The 17,019-nt window shown below is 44.1% G+C and overlaps 1 long non-coding RNA gene across 1 annotated transcript in view; it reads left to right on the plus strand.

Moving 5' to 3' along the window:
* Positions 1 to 16,342, plus strand: part of LOC143943263 (uncharacterized) — a 133,460-nt gene extending 117,118 nt beyond the window's left edge. The window contains exon 2 of the long non-coding RNA XR_013264901.1: positions 15,781 to 16,342. This is a non-coding gene — a long non-coding RNA (uncharacterized LOC143943263). The remainder of the gene's footprint in view (positions 1 to 15,780) is intronic.
* Positions 16,343 to 17,019: the final 677 nt, after the last annotated feature.

The following is a 17,019-nucleotide window of genomic DNA, read 5'->3' on the forward strand; positions in this document are numbered from 1 at the left end:
TTCTAACACACCAAACTAATGACTAAATAAACCATAAGGCATTACTTATAACTAAATACAGTAAACATATATATTGCCCCTCATAGGTTATGAACCAAAAGGAAAAAATGTACAATTCTAAGTCAGCGATTCAAAAACAAGAAACATATAAAGTAGAATCAAACAGTACTGAAAATGTATGTGATAACATAAAGTCCATAAAAAGTCCAACTGGAGAAACACCCTGTGTAGAAGGGATCTATTCAATCGTAAAACTTTTCAATCAACGTGAAGTAAAACCAGGTGCACCTCCACCAGACAAGTAATAATAGCCCCTTACCAGACGTCCCGGTAGGAGCGCTTAATCACAAAATGGGTCTGAAGATGGATCAAACTTGAACCCTCCAAATGGAACACTTTTACGTAGGGCAGGTTAGGAGATACGCCTACTTTGCTTTGTGGCATCTCAATATCTAGCCAACTTTCCCCTTATTGTGTGTCCAATCTGCTATCCATGAAATAGTAATTGCCTTTTTTCCCTTTACCAACATTGCATAGGAAATCATAAGGTGCTTATATGCCCATATATATTTTAACATTATAGATCTTAATTTTCTAAAATATTCCTGAGGTAATCTAATTGGGATCATTTGAAATATGTATATTAATTTTGGCAGAATATTCATATTTAGTGCATTTATTCTGCCTAACCAAGAGGTTTATGTCTCAGGTGGTTTAGTTGTTCCTTAACCTTATTGAGCATTGGAATATAATTGACCTTATATAAAGTTGGTAAAGATGCAGTTAAAAAAAAGGAAGAGGATATCTGCGCTACAGTGTATACTTAACGAAAATATGTGATGCAGCAATTCTAATATATACCCAAAGTGAAATATACATATAAAAACAAAGAAAAAGAAGAGAACTGCGCAATCCCTAATACTTTTATTAGGATGTAAACCACTCTACCTTAAAGAAGTTTATCTTGTGATCTATTATTCTAACACACCAAACTAATGACTAAATAAACCATAAGGCATTACTTATAACTAAATACAGTAAACATATATATTGCCCCTCATAGGTTATGAACCAAAAGGAAAAAATGTACAATTCTAAGTCAGCGATTCAAAAACAAGAAACATATAAAGTAGAATCAAACAGTACTGAAAATGTATGTGATAACATAAAGTCCATAAAAAGTCCAACTGGAGAAACACCCTGTGTAGAAGGGATCTATTCAATCGTAAAACTTTTCAATCAACGTGAAGTAAAACCAGGTGCACCTCCACCAGACAAGTAATAATAGCCCCTTACCAGACGTCCCGGTAGGAGCGCTTAATCACAAAATGGGTCTGAAGATGGATCAAACTTGAACCCTCCAAATGGAACACTTTTACGTAGGGCAGGTTAGGAGATACGCCAGTCATAAACCATCCAGCAGGGGAAAACGCTGTTTGAAGCATGACTCAGATGTGTAGGATCAAGGAAGGTTCACCATAGGGAGGAAAAGATGCTCCAAATAGTGTAAAATCATTTATTAAAACAAAAATATAAAACAAGAGATGCACTTACAAACATGAAAGAACATCGGGCATATCATCAAACTGGGCAAGCGTCGGCCGATCGCGAACACCAATCGATATCCCTTCTGGTACCAGTTCACATGAGGCAAGTCAGCGTGTCACGCCACCCAACGCGTTTCGTGAAAAATTCACGTCGTCTGGGGTAGATGCAGTTAGCTTTATGCCACGTACACACGATCGGTCCGACCGGCAGACTAGGTCCGACAGAATCAGTCCGTCGGACAATCCAATTGTGTGTGGGCTAATCCGATCATTTTTCGTTTTAAAAATCCGATGGACCTAGAAATAGAACATGTTTCAAATCTGTCCGACTGACTCAATTCCTATCGGGAAAACCATTCATCTGTATGCTGGTCCGACAGACCAAATACGACGCAAGGGAAGCTATTGGCTACTGGCTATTGAACTTCCTTTTTTAGGCCCGTCTTACGTCATCATGTTCAAAATGAATGGACTTTCGAATTAACTTAGTCCGTTCGTGTGTGGGAAAGTCCGTCGGAGCTTCGCTGAAAGTCCATCGGGAAAACTGTCAGACCTAGTCTGCCAGAAAGTCCCGTCGTGTGTACGCGGCATTACTCCTAGATATCCCAGTTCCTCTCTATACCATATGAAGGGAAATTTAGATTTGCACTTTAGGACCTCCTTGAAGATTGCCCCCAGTACTTCTTGGCCGGGTTGATGTCAGATCATTAGACTTTCCCGCCTTAACTTCCTCCTCTAACATTTTTTGCCTACCAGCCCCCAACCATGCTGGGGCCCCTTGCCTGGGGCTAATGAAGTCATCTTCAGATAAGCTTGTTTCTGCTGATATATAGCGCTGAATACCTCCTGGGCTCAGAGCAGATTGAGTTGCTTTGCCTGCACCAGCTTTATTTGTTTGCCTCTCATTTTTGCTAAATGAGATAGTAAGTGGGTAAATACTTAAAGGCTATATTTCAAAGGACACTCAATGGGAGGGTAGAGGTTTTTGAGAAAAATGCAGCAATATATGCTACAACCAGGTGTTCCCCTTATGTGAGAATGCACTAAAAGTCTTCCTTAGCAGTCAGATTTTTCTACAAAATGACACAGTCCTGTTCTCTGTCCCCTTACCACTCAGCAAACAGCCTACTATGCACCGCCAGGGCCAAGTCCCTTCAAAATCCCAGTACCTATATAAGAGCAACACCCCCCCCCCAATTAAAGCAGAGTAATACCTCAGTTGGGATGATGAGTGAATGGAAGGCTCAGGAATGTGCACAGATTTTTTCAGTAGTATATAGAGGGATATACAAACTGCAATTTATAGTCATAAAAAAAAAATATCTACCAGTCTCCAGGGTGTTCACCTTCCTCCTACATTTACCCAACCAAGTTTTCTCCACCTTCTCTGGGTTCCATAGGCAGGGCTTTAGTGGCGATCTGTAGGCAGAGCTGTAACTGGAGGTTAGGGCTGGAGGCTGTGTGCTCCCTTGGAGCATCTGTTCTCTGCCTCAGCGGTCTCGTATGGCCCGTACACATGATCCGAATATCGGATGACAGATTGTGCTACTCCCAAAAAAGCTTGTACGACGACAAACGATTGCCCTGTTTGCTTAACAACGATGGAGCGTAGTGATGTAATGTACGTGTAACAAAATTGTGTCCAAAATAAATATTTAAACACTAATAGCGCTTATATATTCTGAAATTCTTTCAAACTTGATACACAGTCCACTTTTGACAAAATAGGCAGGGCGCACTCTGACAAAAGCAATGTCAGGTCACCTAGAGCCCAGGTGACAGATGCACACCGTAGGGCTTAGGAGTGCACCGCAAGGTTGTGGACCCTACAGCTGACTGCTGCGGACAGGGGTCAAGGTGATAGGAAGGCAGGGCCGCCAGAACACCAAGATGGATCCCACCGAGGTTAGAGCGTAAGATTCCCTGGGGCGCGGAGTCTAAGAGCCAGCAGGTGTTCACCAGAGCCTCGAGTGGTGAGGATGGACTTGGCTGCAACTGGCTCCAGGTCGCGACCCCCAGGGTCCCCCAGCTCACACCCACAGTAGGTAACAGGAGGATAGGGATGGTGAGGGACAAAGCCAAGGTCGGGGCCACAAGCAGACAAGAATAGTCGGGGACACGTCAAAAGGTCAGGATCACAGGCAAACAGGGATAGTCAGGACACGCCAAAGTCGGTAAGAACAGTAGAATAGCACACAGCAGGTAACAGGAAGCTAACACACAAAGGCTGATCAGTAGGATTGGCTAGCAGTGCACAGGTTAATATAGAGTAGTCTGATAGGAGCTAGGGTGGAGCCATGCCAGAGGATGGATTATAAAAGCAGTCAGGTGAGGCTCGGCTGGTCTCTAGAAATGAACACATGGAGACAGGTAAGCAGACGAACTCTATTGCATAACCATGACAAGCAATGTGTCTGTGTGTGTGTGTGTGAGAGCATGCTTGTTTGTGTGTGTGTGAGCATGCTTGTGTGTGTGCCTGTGAGCATGCTTGTGTGTGTGCGTGTGAGCATGCTTGTATGTGTGTGAGCATGCTTGTATGTGCATGTGTGAGCATGCTTGTATGTGTGTGTGTGTGAGCATGCTTGTGTGTGCGTGAGCATGCTTGTATGTGCGTGTGTGTGTGAGCATGCTTGCATGTGTGTGTGTGAGCATGCTTCTATGTGCGTGTGTGTGAGCATGCTTGTGTGTGTGTGTGTGTGTGTGAGCATGCATGTATGTCTGTGTGTGTGAGCATGCATGTATGTGTGTGTGTGAGCATGCATGTATGTGTGTGCGTGTGTGTGAGCATGCTTGTATGTGCGTGAGCATGCTTGTATGTGTGTGTGTGAGCATGCATGTATGTGTGTGCGTGTGTGTGTGCATGCTTGTATGTGTGTGAGCATGCATGTATGTGTGTGTGTGTGAGCATTAATGTATGTGTGTGTGTGTGAGCATGCTTGTATGTGTGTGAGCATGCTTGTGTGTGTGAGAGCATTAATGTATGTGTGTGAGCATGCTTGTGCGTGTGTGTGAGCATGCTTGTATGTGTGCGTGTGAGCATGCTTGTATGTGTGTGAGCATGCTTGTATGTGCGTGTGTGAGCATGCTTATATGTGTGTGTGTGTGTTTGTGTCAGAGCATCTTTGTGTGTGTGTGTTCATATGTGTATGTATGCATGTGTGTGTGCATGTGTTTATCAGTGGCGGTGCATCCAAAAGGGTGCACAGGTTCCACCCCCTCTATGACCAATGGATAGATTCATGCATAGCATAGCATGAATCTATCCATGGCCACCGCTGCCACCCCCATATTTAGGTGCCTGGTTCCTTTTGGGGTGCCGGGTGCCTGAATTACAGCGGCGGGAGGTGTTTTTGCAGCACCTGATTAGAGCCATGGGCTATAATAGGCTTCAAAATAGGTGAACTGTGAGCGCCATGCTTGACGCTCACAGTCTACCCAGGTGTGTTAGAAAAGTGAATTAATATTCACTTTCCTAACACTGAGTCGCCTCTCCACCAATCAGGTGTGCGGGTCTTTTACCCATCACCCGATTGGTTAAAATGATAGACACAGCTATTGGACGCCCATCAGGAGAGGACGGGAGATGAGGATGGCAGTAGCTGCATGGAGGACCCCGCTCGTGGTCGTTACCCGCTGACCCACCAAGACAGGGTAAGTGGCGGGCAGACAGTGAGCAGGCGGTGGGGATTCACAGTGGCAGCATTTGATGGGCACACCAACAGCATTTGATGTGCACAGTAGCAGCATTTGATGGGCACAGTGGCAGCATTTGATGGGTACACTGGCGGCATTTGGGCACAGCGGTGGCATTTGATGGGCACAGCGGCAGACCTTGATGGGCACAGTAGTGACATTTGATGGTACAGTGGTGGCATTAGATGGTACAGTGGTGGCGTTTGATGGGCACAGTGGCTGTAATTGATGTTTTTTAAATCGGTTCCTTTATATGCGGCCACCCACTTGGGACTGGGCCCTGGTGTTCCACCATCGGGCTCGGAGAAAAGAGCCCTGTCCGGAGGTCGGGGGGCCCGCCATGGTTTCCTGCATCGGGGCCCTGAAGGTTCTAGTTACGCCACTGCACTTGTCCCAAATTTTACCATATTTGGAAGGACAACCTCTATGTAGATAAATCATTTTTTGTATTTTAAACCATTATTTACTTCCATTAGTCACATCTTAAACTCAGGTGGGGTAGGCCTCATCCTCATCCAAAGTGCCTGTCAATATGAGCTGGATTATCTGAATTATTTTGTGGGTCAGGGGGCAGTGTCATGGCAGAATGACATGTAAGATATTCTTTAGCCAAAAATCTGTTTGATGTTGACGGTATTTCTATTATATTAATCTTCGACAATTGTATGCTTACCTATTTAGCGTGTATATTACAAAGTGTTACTATATGAATAAAAAACGTATTTTATGTAATATTGTATCATGTTGGCAGCGAAGCCGCCTCAACTGTGCCCATCAATACTTCCTTTCAGTGCCCACACAATGCCACCTTATCAGTGCCCATCAATGGAGCCTATGCCTGAGGGTGCCCATCAGTGCAGCCTCATCGGCGTACATCAATGAAGGAGAGAAATTACCTGTTTGCAAAATTTATTAAAAAAATATAAAACGGTATGGTATTTTCTTTAAAAAAAAGTGGTCTTTTTTAATTAAAAGACAAACCCAGAGGTGATCAAATACCACCAAAACAAAGCTCTATTTGTCAGCAAATGATAAAAAATTTATTTGGGTACAGTGGTCTAGGCAGGAGGGGGGTTTAGGTGCCCAGTAAGCAAGTGGTTAATTCATTAATTACACATATACCAAGATGCATTAAACAAAAAAACCTCAAAAACAAGTTTTATTACAACCAGACAATATGGTTGTTACAACCCACATTTTGTGCACGTAGCCTACGAAGAAACATTACCTACATCATACATTCGCACTGTAGTGATGTCATAAGAGATGGCTGGGCCGATTGACGCATGCCCAGTGCACGAAAGACCAGCGTTCGTGCAGGGAAGACAGCCGGTACGAACGATAGACTGCCCGAACTAAGGTAAATTTTAGTCAAAAATATATTTTTTTAATTAGATTGATAGATAAGGAAGATATTGATCTGAGCTAATTCAGTTTATTTTGCAGGAATCATACCAGACAAATTTACCTCACCAGACTTTCTACCCCAGTTTATTAATATGTACAGGCAGATGCCCTGTTTATGGAAAGTAACTTCCAAACAATATTCTAACAGAGATAAGCAGCATGAGGCCCAGACCAAACTTCTTAAACTTTGTAAAATGGGGTGCCATAATCCAACCCTAGAATATGTGAGAAATAAAATAGCTAATTTACGGACTGTCTTTAAAAAAGAACTGAACAAGATTCGCTAATCCCAGAAGTCTGGTGCAGGAACAGATGACATCTATGTTCCACGTCTCTGGTATTACGATAGTCTACACATTCTCACAGAGCAGGTGGATGCAAGAGCATCACTATGCACCCTTCCAGAAACATCACCAGTGCCCCGGTCACAAGATGAGGCTCAGGACAATATTGAGGATATCCTGAGATCACAAGTTAGTGTATAATGTCCAATTTTACATATGAAAATAATGTTTTACAACGGGGCGTGGTCTGGACATGGCCGAGTAAGGACATGCTTTTGTGGTGATCCTGGTCTGTCCTGGCCTTTCCAGCCCTAATTTCAGATATACCCAACAGGAAGCACGGCATGTACTCAGCTGGGAAGCGGAGAGGAAAACAGAAAAGAAAAACATTTTCCAGACCACAAGCAATGGTTTTCCACCGTTACTTTCCCAGCTTGCAGGAGCCTTCCCCGGTTCCTAAGGTGGCGGGCACAACGAGGCACAGCAAGCATGTGAGTTCTCTGCAGCACAGCTCCCAGAGATCCCCCATAGCCTCGCACACCATGGAGGGAGACCTTGGTATACCTGCGGTGTTCCGCCCTGACTTCCAGGACTCACCTTAATCGCATCTCATACCACTGACTCTAAGGGCTGATGCAGAGCTGAGGGCACTGCTACAGGCTCTGCCTACAAGAGCCGACTTTGAATCCCTGGCAAACAGGCTAGAAACTGCCCACCGCAAAGACATTGCAGTAGTCCACACAGACATCACCGCTTAACAGAGAGGATAGGAGTAGGAGAAGCCACAGTGATGGCACTAGAACAGAGAATGCAGCGAGTAGAGGATGCACAGGCTGCACAAGCGACATCCATGCTCACTCAGCAATTGCGCCTGGAAGAAATGGAGAACCGCAGCAGGAGCAAGAACTTGCGACTCCGGGGCTTGCCCGCAGCCACTGGGATGGAGGACCTAGCACTAGCAGCAACCACACTAGCCATATTCAGGAACATTGCTAGTGACACACTCCCGCTGAATGTGTCTTTTGATAGGATCCACAGAGCCGTGGGACCTCGATCTGCAGATCCGAATTGCCCAAGAGATGTGATCTGCAGGGTCCATCAATACACACACATAAAGAAATTATTTTACGGAAAGCAAGGGAGGTAAGAGACACTGAGTTTGATGGCGCTATCATACAAATCCTGCTGGATCTCTCACTGGCCTTCCTACAATGGAGGGCAATGCTGAATCCCTTACTGGAAATCTCCTAACACGCTGGCATTACCTACAGATGGTGCTTCCCCATAGCGGTGACTATCAAGAAACTTTCCCACTTTTTCACCCTAAGCTCACCGTCAGAACTCCCTGCACTATTTGCCTTTTCTGGCACAGATCTAATTGATGTTCCAGATTGGCTGCAAGCTCTTCCAAGTTTCTCCACCCGCTCAGGTGGCTCAAGTCAGAGGAGAACCTGCTCTCCACGGCCGCGGAGGACCAGACATAGATCCTGCATCACATCCCTGGAAGAAACCAGGGAAACCTAGTAGCTGCAGCCACAGCGGTGAGATCATAAACACACAACCACTGCACATAGTGCCTTGTTCCTGTTATCCCTTTCAATATACCTCCCTGATGGAAACAATTGACAACCCCCTCTGATTTGAAGTAGTTATGCCGGATGGAAGTCCTCCCCAGATAAAACTACAATCTACAATCCCGACCGCTTAACTGACACTAGAGCCATTGGTGGTGCACCTGCGAAGGGTCGTGGACTGTGGGTGGATTAGGGGAGGTGACTGATTATTGGGGAGTGGAGAAAGAAGACTGGGTAATTGATTTTAAACACACCCCCTGTATTTTACTGGGTGAAATGGATACTGGGAACCATCACCTGGGGTTATCACAAAGAGGACAATCTCCCTCTCACATACGAAATCTAAGCAGCCCACACTGGAACTCTTGAACAAAAACTTTCACTGTACCATGTCAAGGTATTGACTGATACACCCAGGAGCCAAAGGGGCCTATGAAAGGAACACCCCATGGGGAGATAGTGGCTAGCAGACACAACAAGCTGAGGAAGGGGGCGACAACACCATTATTAGTGCTTCTGATTGTATGTGGTGATGTTGAGTACTCCTCATAGGAGGATGAGGGCTCATTGACACTCCTTCATCTAATGCTTATTCCTTTCATACAGGTTGTTGATACACTCTTGCAGAATATGGCCATGGGGGAAGGATGGGGCAAACTGGGCCATCAGATATAATTCGCAAGGAGGTTTTAAGGCCTTAATTTTTTCCCCCTATACACTGGCTGCCCCCCCCCCCCTCGCTTGCCCATCAGGGTTCGTTAGAGGCGGGTAGCAGTTAATATAAATCTTCATCCATATAATGTCTTTTAAGGGTCAATGAGCCCCTTCCCCCCCCCCCCCCCCCATGGTGCGCCAACCTAGGGATACTCTGACATGATGGAGACGCTATTTCTGGAAGGGGTGTACTTTTAGGTTATTATAGTGAGCATTGGGCACCGACTGCATTTCTCAAAGGTCATAACAAGCAGGGTGAGGAAGGGAAGGCCAACTCCACAGAGGGGTGAGCTTGAACCTAGGGGCTATAGATGGACACATTTATCCTATGCTTCTCCCCTTCCAATGTAAAAGGCCATAAGTTGAGGTATACAGTGCCGGACGGGGTTCCTTTCTCACGCAGGACCACCACCGCACTGGTCATACACATGACTCAAAACTACCCATACCACAATAACCTACCAAAAGAGACTAATAGGGGATTGGAAGAGACACCAACTAGGTCATATAGACTAGACAGAGGTCAAGGGGTCACTTTCCAGATTTTATACATGCTGTTTCACTTAATGTTTTAAGGTACATGACACTAGATCTAGTCTATCTAGTCTATCTAGTCTATCTAGTCTATCTAGTCTATCTAGTCTATCTAGTCTATCTAGTTGATTGGTCCGGATCCAGTGGTGTAGTGGTTAGCTCTCTCACCTCGCAGTAAAAAGGGCCGCTGGTTCAAATCCCAACCACGACTCTACCTGCCTGGAGTTTGCATGTTCTCCCTGTGCCTCTGTGGGTTTCCTCTGGGTACTCCAGTTTCATCCCACTTTCCAAAGTCATGCTGGTAGGTTAATTGGCTTCTGTCCAAAATTGGCCCTAGTATATGAATGGGGACCTTGGATTGTGGGCTCCTTGAGTGTAGGGACCAATGTAAGTGTGCAATGTACAGGGATAGGGACAATTGGACTGGTGGCTTTATTCAACCTTACTAACTATGCAACTATGGATCCAGGGTCGAATACAGTTCCACATGAGAATGTGAATTTACAGTTATTTATTGGTTTGTTTGCCCTCTATGTTCTTGGTCTTCCTTTTCTCTTTGTTTTTACTTTTTATGAGTACATGCTCAAGTGATACCCTAGGGTCGGGGGGTTTGGAAGAGACTGGAAGTATTCCCCCTGGTCGTAGTCTAACCTCCTCCCCACTAGGTCGAAGCACCGCATCTGAAGAAATTTGGAGTGTGCTTTATTGCAAAATATTGCATAAGGTTGGTTCTTAAAAATCAGTAGTTGACAGGACAATTTCTAATACTTATTGTCCGCTTTACTCTCTCCCAAGCTAACCTCGTTCTCTCATTTCTAGACTCTAGAATAGACCCTGAGGGTCAGTATGTGTTCATTAAAGGACTAATAGGAGACGTTCTGGTAACACTAGCCACTGTCTATGCACCAAACAATAGACAAGATACCTTTATACACAATACACTATCCTTCTTGATGGACTTCACTGAAGGCCATCTGATTTTAGGAGGTGATTTTAATGTACGCCTAACCCCAACAGTAGACACATCCTCCGGTACCTCCTACTTGTGATCCAATGTACATAAACGCATCTCACGAGATCTACATAATGCCCAACTGATAGACATATGGAGACTACACCACTCAAGAGACAGGGACTACACGTTCTCCTTGTCCCCCCACAAAACATACTCGTGTATCGATTGCTTCCTGATACCACATTGGCAATTGGAGGCAGCACATGACCCTGTGATAGGGAATATCACTTGGTCAGACCATGCACCCATTACCATGCGCTACTCCCTCTCACAGACCTCGACATCTCGAACAAGGATCTGGAGGCTGAACGAAAGCCTACTACAGACTCCCATTGTGTTGACAGATGTTACGAATGAACTGAAACAATACTTTCAAACCAATGACATTGCTGACTGTGACCCAGGAATACTGTGGGAAGCTCACAAGTCCGTAATAAGGGGGGTCTTGATCAAACACGGAGCACATATCAAACGGGAATGGGAAATACAGCTCCTAGTGCTCTTAGAAAATATACGGGATTTCGAATCAAAACACATAAGTAACCCGATATCCTCATTAGAAACAGAACTCCTGACTATTAGAAGACAAACGGTAGATATATTACAGTAAAAAGCCAAAGCAGCACTACAATTCTGTAGGAAACTCTCCTATAAATCAGGTAACAAGTGTGGGAAACTGTTAGCCAAAGCAGTTAAACAGCAGAGACTACAAGCATACTTACCCCAAATTATCTCACCATCGGGACACAAGAAAGTAATGCCCACCCAAATTGCACGCGAGTTTCAGGAATATTATTCCTCCTTAGACAACCTCCCGAAACAGCATAGCAATGACACTGACATAAGAGACTATCTTACCCTATCAGACATTCCTAAACTTTCAGAGGAGACAGGGGCAGCTCTGGAGGAACCCATCATGTTGATGGAACTGCAGTAAGCCATCAAAGTAATGAAACTGGCTAAAGCACCAGGCCCAGACGGATTTACCCTACAATACTATCAAACCCTCTTACCAGTACTAGGCCCACACATTATCAAATTATTTAACAATCTTACAGAAGGAGGATGCTTACAAAGAGATACCTTAAGGGCCCACATTTCCCTCATTCCTAAAGAAGGTAAGGATCTGGCCGCTTGCGGCAGCTACAGACCTATATCCCTCCTAAATATAGATCTGAAACTCTTTACTAAAATGCCAATAGACTATCTCAGCCCATGACAAACCTCATACATCTAGACCAAGTGGGTTTCGTCCTCACAAGAGAAGCTAGAAACAACACCACCAAGGTACTTAACCTAATACATAGGACCTCAGTGACCAAAACACCTTGTGTTTTCCTCAGCACAGATGTCTAGAAAGCCTTTGGCCGGTTAGTTGGGAATTTATGATCTCCGTCCTCAGACACATCTGATTAGGTGTTAAGATGATACAATGGATTTCTAATATTTACTCTATACTAATTGCCCAGGTTAAAGCCAATGGAGCCCTCTCTGAACCCTTCAACATCTCAAATGGTACCAGACAAGGCTGTCCGTTGTCACCCCTTCTCTTCGCCCTAGTACTAGAGCCATTTCTTTGCACAATACGACAGAATCCAGATATAATGGGTATCACTTTAGATCGGGGCCAATACAAGATTTCTGCATATGTAGATGATCTCCCTTACCAACCCTGTTGTACCCCTTCCAAACCTAATTAAAGAATTTAAAAGATATGGGAACATATCTAAAATTAACTTTAACAAGTCCGCGGCTATGGGCATCAACATGACACCGGGCGACCTGTCTCCTCTGAAAACTAAATTTAAATTCAAATGGTCAGGCAGCCATCTCAACTACCTGGGGATGTGTATCCCAGGTGACTTGACACGCACATTTGAACTCAACTTCCCTCCAATGCTGAAAAAAAGCCAGAGGGCTGCTCAAAGAATGGAACAAGGGGCTCCACTCTGGTTTGTCAGATGCAATCTCATCAAAATGTGCATACTCCTGAAATTTCTTTCTGTTCCAAGCACTGCCAATCAAGATCCCATCTCTATACTTCAGACAAATATACTCCCTCTTTACCAAATTTATATGGTCGCATAAGAAACTACAACTTCGCACACAATACTTGACACTCCCAAAACAACATGGAGGACTGGCCCTTCCAGACATAAAAAAGTATTATCTAGCAGTATACTTGGGGAGAATCATTGACTACTGGAACAGACATGTACAAACCAAACTGTGGACGCAGATAGAAGTAAACCAGGTACAGATTCCACTAAAGTGGGCGATATGGTGCTACAACCAACTCCCTCCGGACATGACGGCACACCCCATTAAAGGTGCCACGTTGCACGCGAGCTCGATTATGATGAACACAACCGCCCTGACATCAAGAAATTCCCCACTACTCCCAATTCTTGGCAACCCAGCGTCACGCCTGGATTGAATCGATCGGAATATGAGAAGCTTTTGACAGTAGGTAAGGGCCGTGAGCTATAATACGTTGACAGAGATTGATGGACATCGATCCAATCACTGACAAGTGACACTGGTAGCTTCCAACTTTCATTCTGGAAAGCTATACGACTACATCACTTCATCCACTTAATACCAGACCCAGTACAATTTAAACGTGATTTGACGACATTTGAGGACTATTGTATAGACAACCCAGCAGAACAATCAGGCCTGGTGTTCTTACAAAAATGGGAAAAAGACCTAAGAGACTTTCACTAACATGCAAACACAAAACATCCTATGATTCTCTCTAAAATCTTCCATCTGCACAAGAATACAAGAAACGAACTATAAGATTCTAACACGGCGGTACTATACACGTCAGTTACTACAAAAACTTTTCCGCACTATGACAGATAAATGTTGGCGGTGTCAAACAGATAAAGAAACACTCCTCCATATCTTTTGGTCATGCCCACTACTACTACACTTTTTGACAACAATAGAAACGGTTGTACAAAAATTCCCAGACCACACAATTCAAAAAGCTCCAGCGTTCTTCCTGCTGCACACCACCACAATCCCGGCACAATCGTACAATAAATACATTGTGCCACATTTTCTCAATGCTGCAAAATCTTGAATTCCAGCTACCTGAAAACAAAACACACCTCCTTTCCATGGATTGTGTAAAGTAGAGGAAATGAAGAAACTAGAGGATCTGGTGCTCACAACACAAAACAAACAAGAAAAACACTCTAAAGTCTGGAAGCTGTGGAACTTGTAAAATAATTCTGATGAAGGGCAAGCCTTATTAAATTCTTAAAAGACATCCCGATACTGGCCACATGAAAAGTGACAGTGCAGCTATATCCATCACCACCGTGCTGGAAAATACCCTCCCCCCCCCTTCTCTGCCTTCTTCATCTTTCACCTTCTCAACCATTGGTTCTATATCTATCTATATATCCAGATACTTGGATGCCGTGTATTTCACCGAGACACGGACACTCCGACTAAACATGCATTTTAATGATTAAGACGATATCACATATGCTAGCATACAAGATCAGCATAGTTTATTGTCAAATTGTATGAGCAACATATTACTTTACCTGCCTGTTGTGACAGTTTATTTATACGTTGCATATAGAAATGGGGCTCTTGCTAGAAAGCTTACATGTATGTTTTATTGTTTATTGTCTATTTTGACCACAGTTGTTCTGTACCCTTCAGGGCCGTCTTTAAGGCAGGGAAAAAGGGGCAGGTGCCCTGGGCCCTGTCATTATTGTGGGGCCCAAAACAGCTGCCTCATACTTGCCAACTATCCAGGTTTAAATTCCCTTGTCCCTTGAAGTTTTAGTCCCTTGCTGTGTCCCAATATCTCAGTGTGAAGTGATGGTCCTGATGCTGCCCAGCTCTGCCCTATTGTTGTGTACAGATAACTCACCTGCACACCCTGTCTTTACATGTAAATAACCGGCATTCATGCTGCAATACTAAGTAAATAGCTGCGGCCGGTGGCATTGATATGTAAATAAAGGCCCATTCATATGTATATCATGCTCCCCTGCAGTGAGGAGATGATGTGCTGTAACCTCTAGCAACTAATCAGTGAGCCGCAATGTGTGCTGTAACCTCTAGCAGCCAGTCAGTAAGCAGTAATGATATGCTGTAACTGCTGGCAACCAATCACAATTGCTGCCTGATCTGATTTTAAACTGATTTTAAGTACAGTTGCTATTTATTGTATGTCTCAGAGCAGGTGGAGAGTGAAATTACCTGGGGGGGGGGGGGGGGCAAGAAAATGTTTGCCCAGGGCCCAATCAATATTAAAGACGGCCCTGGTACCCTTTCTGTATTCCCTTGATGGAAAACTTAATAAAATCTATATTTGAAAAATAAAATAATGCTTTACTTGATATAAAGAAAGTAAAAGCATAATGTGCTAGTATGCAAAGCATACTAGCACATTATGTGCCACTTACCTGCAAACAAAGCACACGCTGCCCCCACTGCAGGACGCATTCATTCACCCACTTCCGGGAGAAGGCAGCGCCATCCCTCGGTTGTTTGTCCCCACTCCTCCTTCCTCCCTCGTCAGACTTATCTGTTGTGTCAATTTATGAAACTGTGAATAGCAGTGATGATCAGGGGAGAACATTTTCTCTGCTGATTATCTCTACACACAGAGAAGCTGTGATTTACTGACCCTGAAATGGCCAGTATAAGAAGCTGAGAGCTCAGCATGTCACCGGTGATCTGTATCAGATTTTACACTCCATTATTCACCGTTTCAGAGTTGTTGAATTTGGGAGGTAAGACAGAATTCACAGGGAAGGGTGAAAATGTTTGACTTTCTCTTTGTTCAATCCCCCCAAGACAGGCAACATGTCCCCCATTACAAGGTTCCATTACATGGAATGGCAGTGAATGCACCCGACAGCTGGTCCGATCTTAATTTTTTGCCACCGACAGAACTCCTCCATAATAGGGCAATGTAAATAAAACTTACTGTATGTCAATACTATTAATGTACCATTTATTATTTATTTCAACTGCAGGATCAAGAAACCAAGGGTATTATAATGTCAAGGCCTGTCAGTACAACCCCCTGTAGGAGCAAAAGAAAGTATATTGAGGCTGCTACGTCTTCATTCCTGAACAAGGCTGCATGTGCACTGCAGAGCAAGGCAGATGATTCAGATGGTCTTGGAGTCATGACTGCCAGCAAGCACAGGAAAATGACAGAGATACTTGTATTGGAAGTGGTTTCGAAGGGGCTCAGAGGAGAACTGACCATGAAGACAAGGTTGACTGAGGAACAACAGCCAATACTTCCCCAACCCATGCATTATTCTCAACCACAGCGGCATTATTCACCAGTTCAAGGCCACAGTTCTCATTGGGCCCCTGATTATACACACCTTTAACAGTTGTGTGAAGGGGTGTGAGTTGTAAATTGTAATTTTTAATTGTTAATAAGATTGAATATATATACACATCTGATGCCATTTCTATGTTTACGGTGTGATGATGTAATACATATTATAATTATTTAAAACATTTACAAGTGAATGTAACACTTAAATATTTTGTTGAATTAAAAAAAAAACTATATTTGAATCTTTTAGTGTATTCTTTGTTCGTCCTTCTCTCCCCCACTCTTGTCCTCTCCCCACAAAATTCAAGGACAATTGTTTTGAGATGAAAACATTTTTTATTGGCATATGTCAAACAAAAGGCAATTTTAAATTATTTTTTGCATCGTAAAAAAAACAAAAAAAATCTGCATGTGAGGACTATTCACGAACTTTAACCACTAGGTGTCCACGCTATAGCCGAAAGACGGCTACAGTAAGTTGCCCAATTGCCGGGAGGGCGTCCCTGGATGTTCTCCTGTTTACTTCCCCCTCTGCGCACTGCCGTGGGCACGCATCGGGGAAATTCGGTGTTGGCCATGTCCCTTGGACACAGCCAATCACAGATCGTGCTAAATGGCCATTTAGCACTGGATCTGAGTGTCCAATGAGAGACGATCTCATAGGTAAACCTATGAGATCATCTCTCATTGCCAGCTCTCCCTCCTCACACACAGAGACTGTGTGTGAGGAGGGAGAGCTGTGCTGCAGATCTGAGTGCCAACATTTTACAGTTTACAGTGAAAACACAAATCAGAGCCCAAATAGTGCCCATACAGTGCCACATCAGTGCCATTGGTGCCACAGTGCTCATCACTGTTAGTGTCACAGGGCCATCTATCAGTGCCATCTATCATCAGTGCCATCTGTCGTCAATGTCAT

The sequence above is a fragment of the Lithobates pipiens genome, unplaced genomic scaffold (genome assembly GCF_037356315.1).
Source record: "Lithobates pipiens isolate NorthernLeopardFrog02 unplaced genomic scaffold, aLitPip1_a1.2 Scaffold_30, whole genome shotgun sequence".
NCBI lineage: Eukaryota > Metazoa > Chordata > Amphibia > Anura > Ranidae > Lithobates > Lithobates pipiens.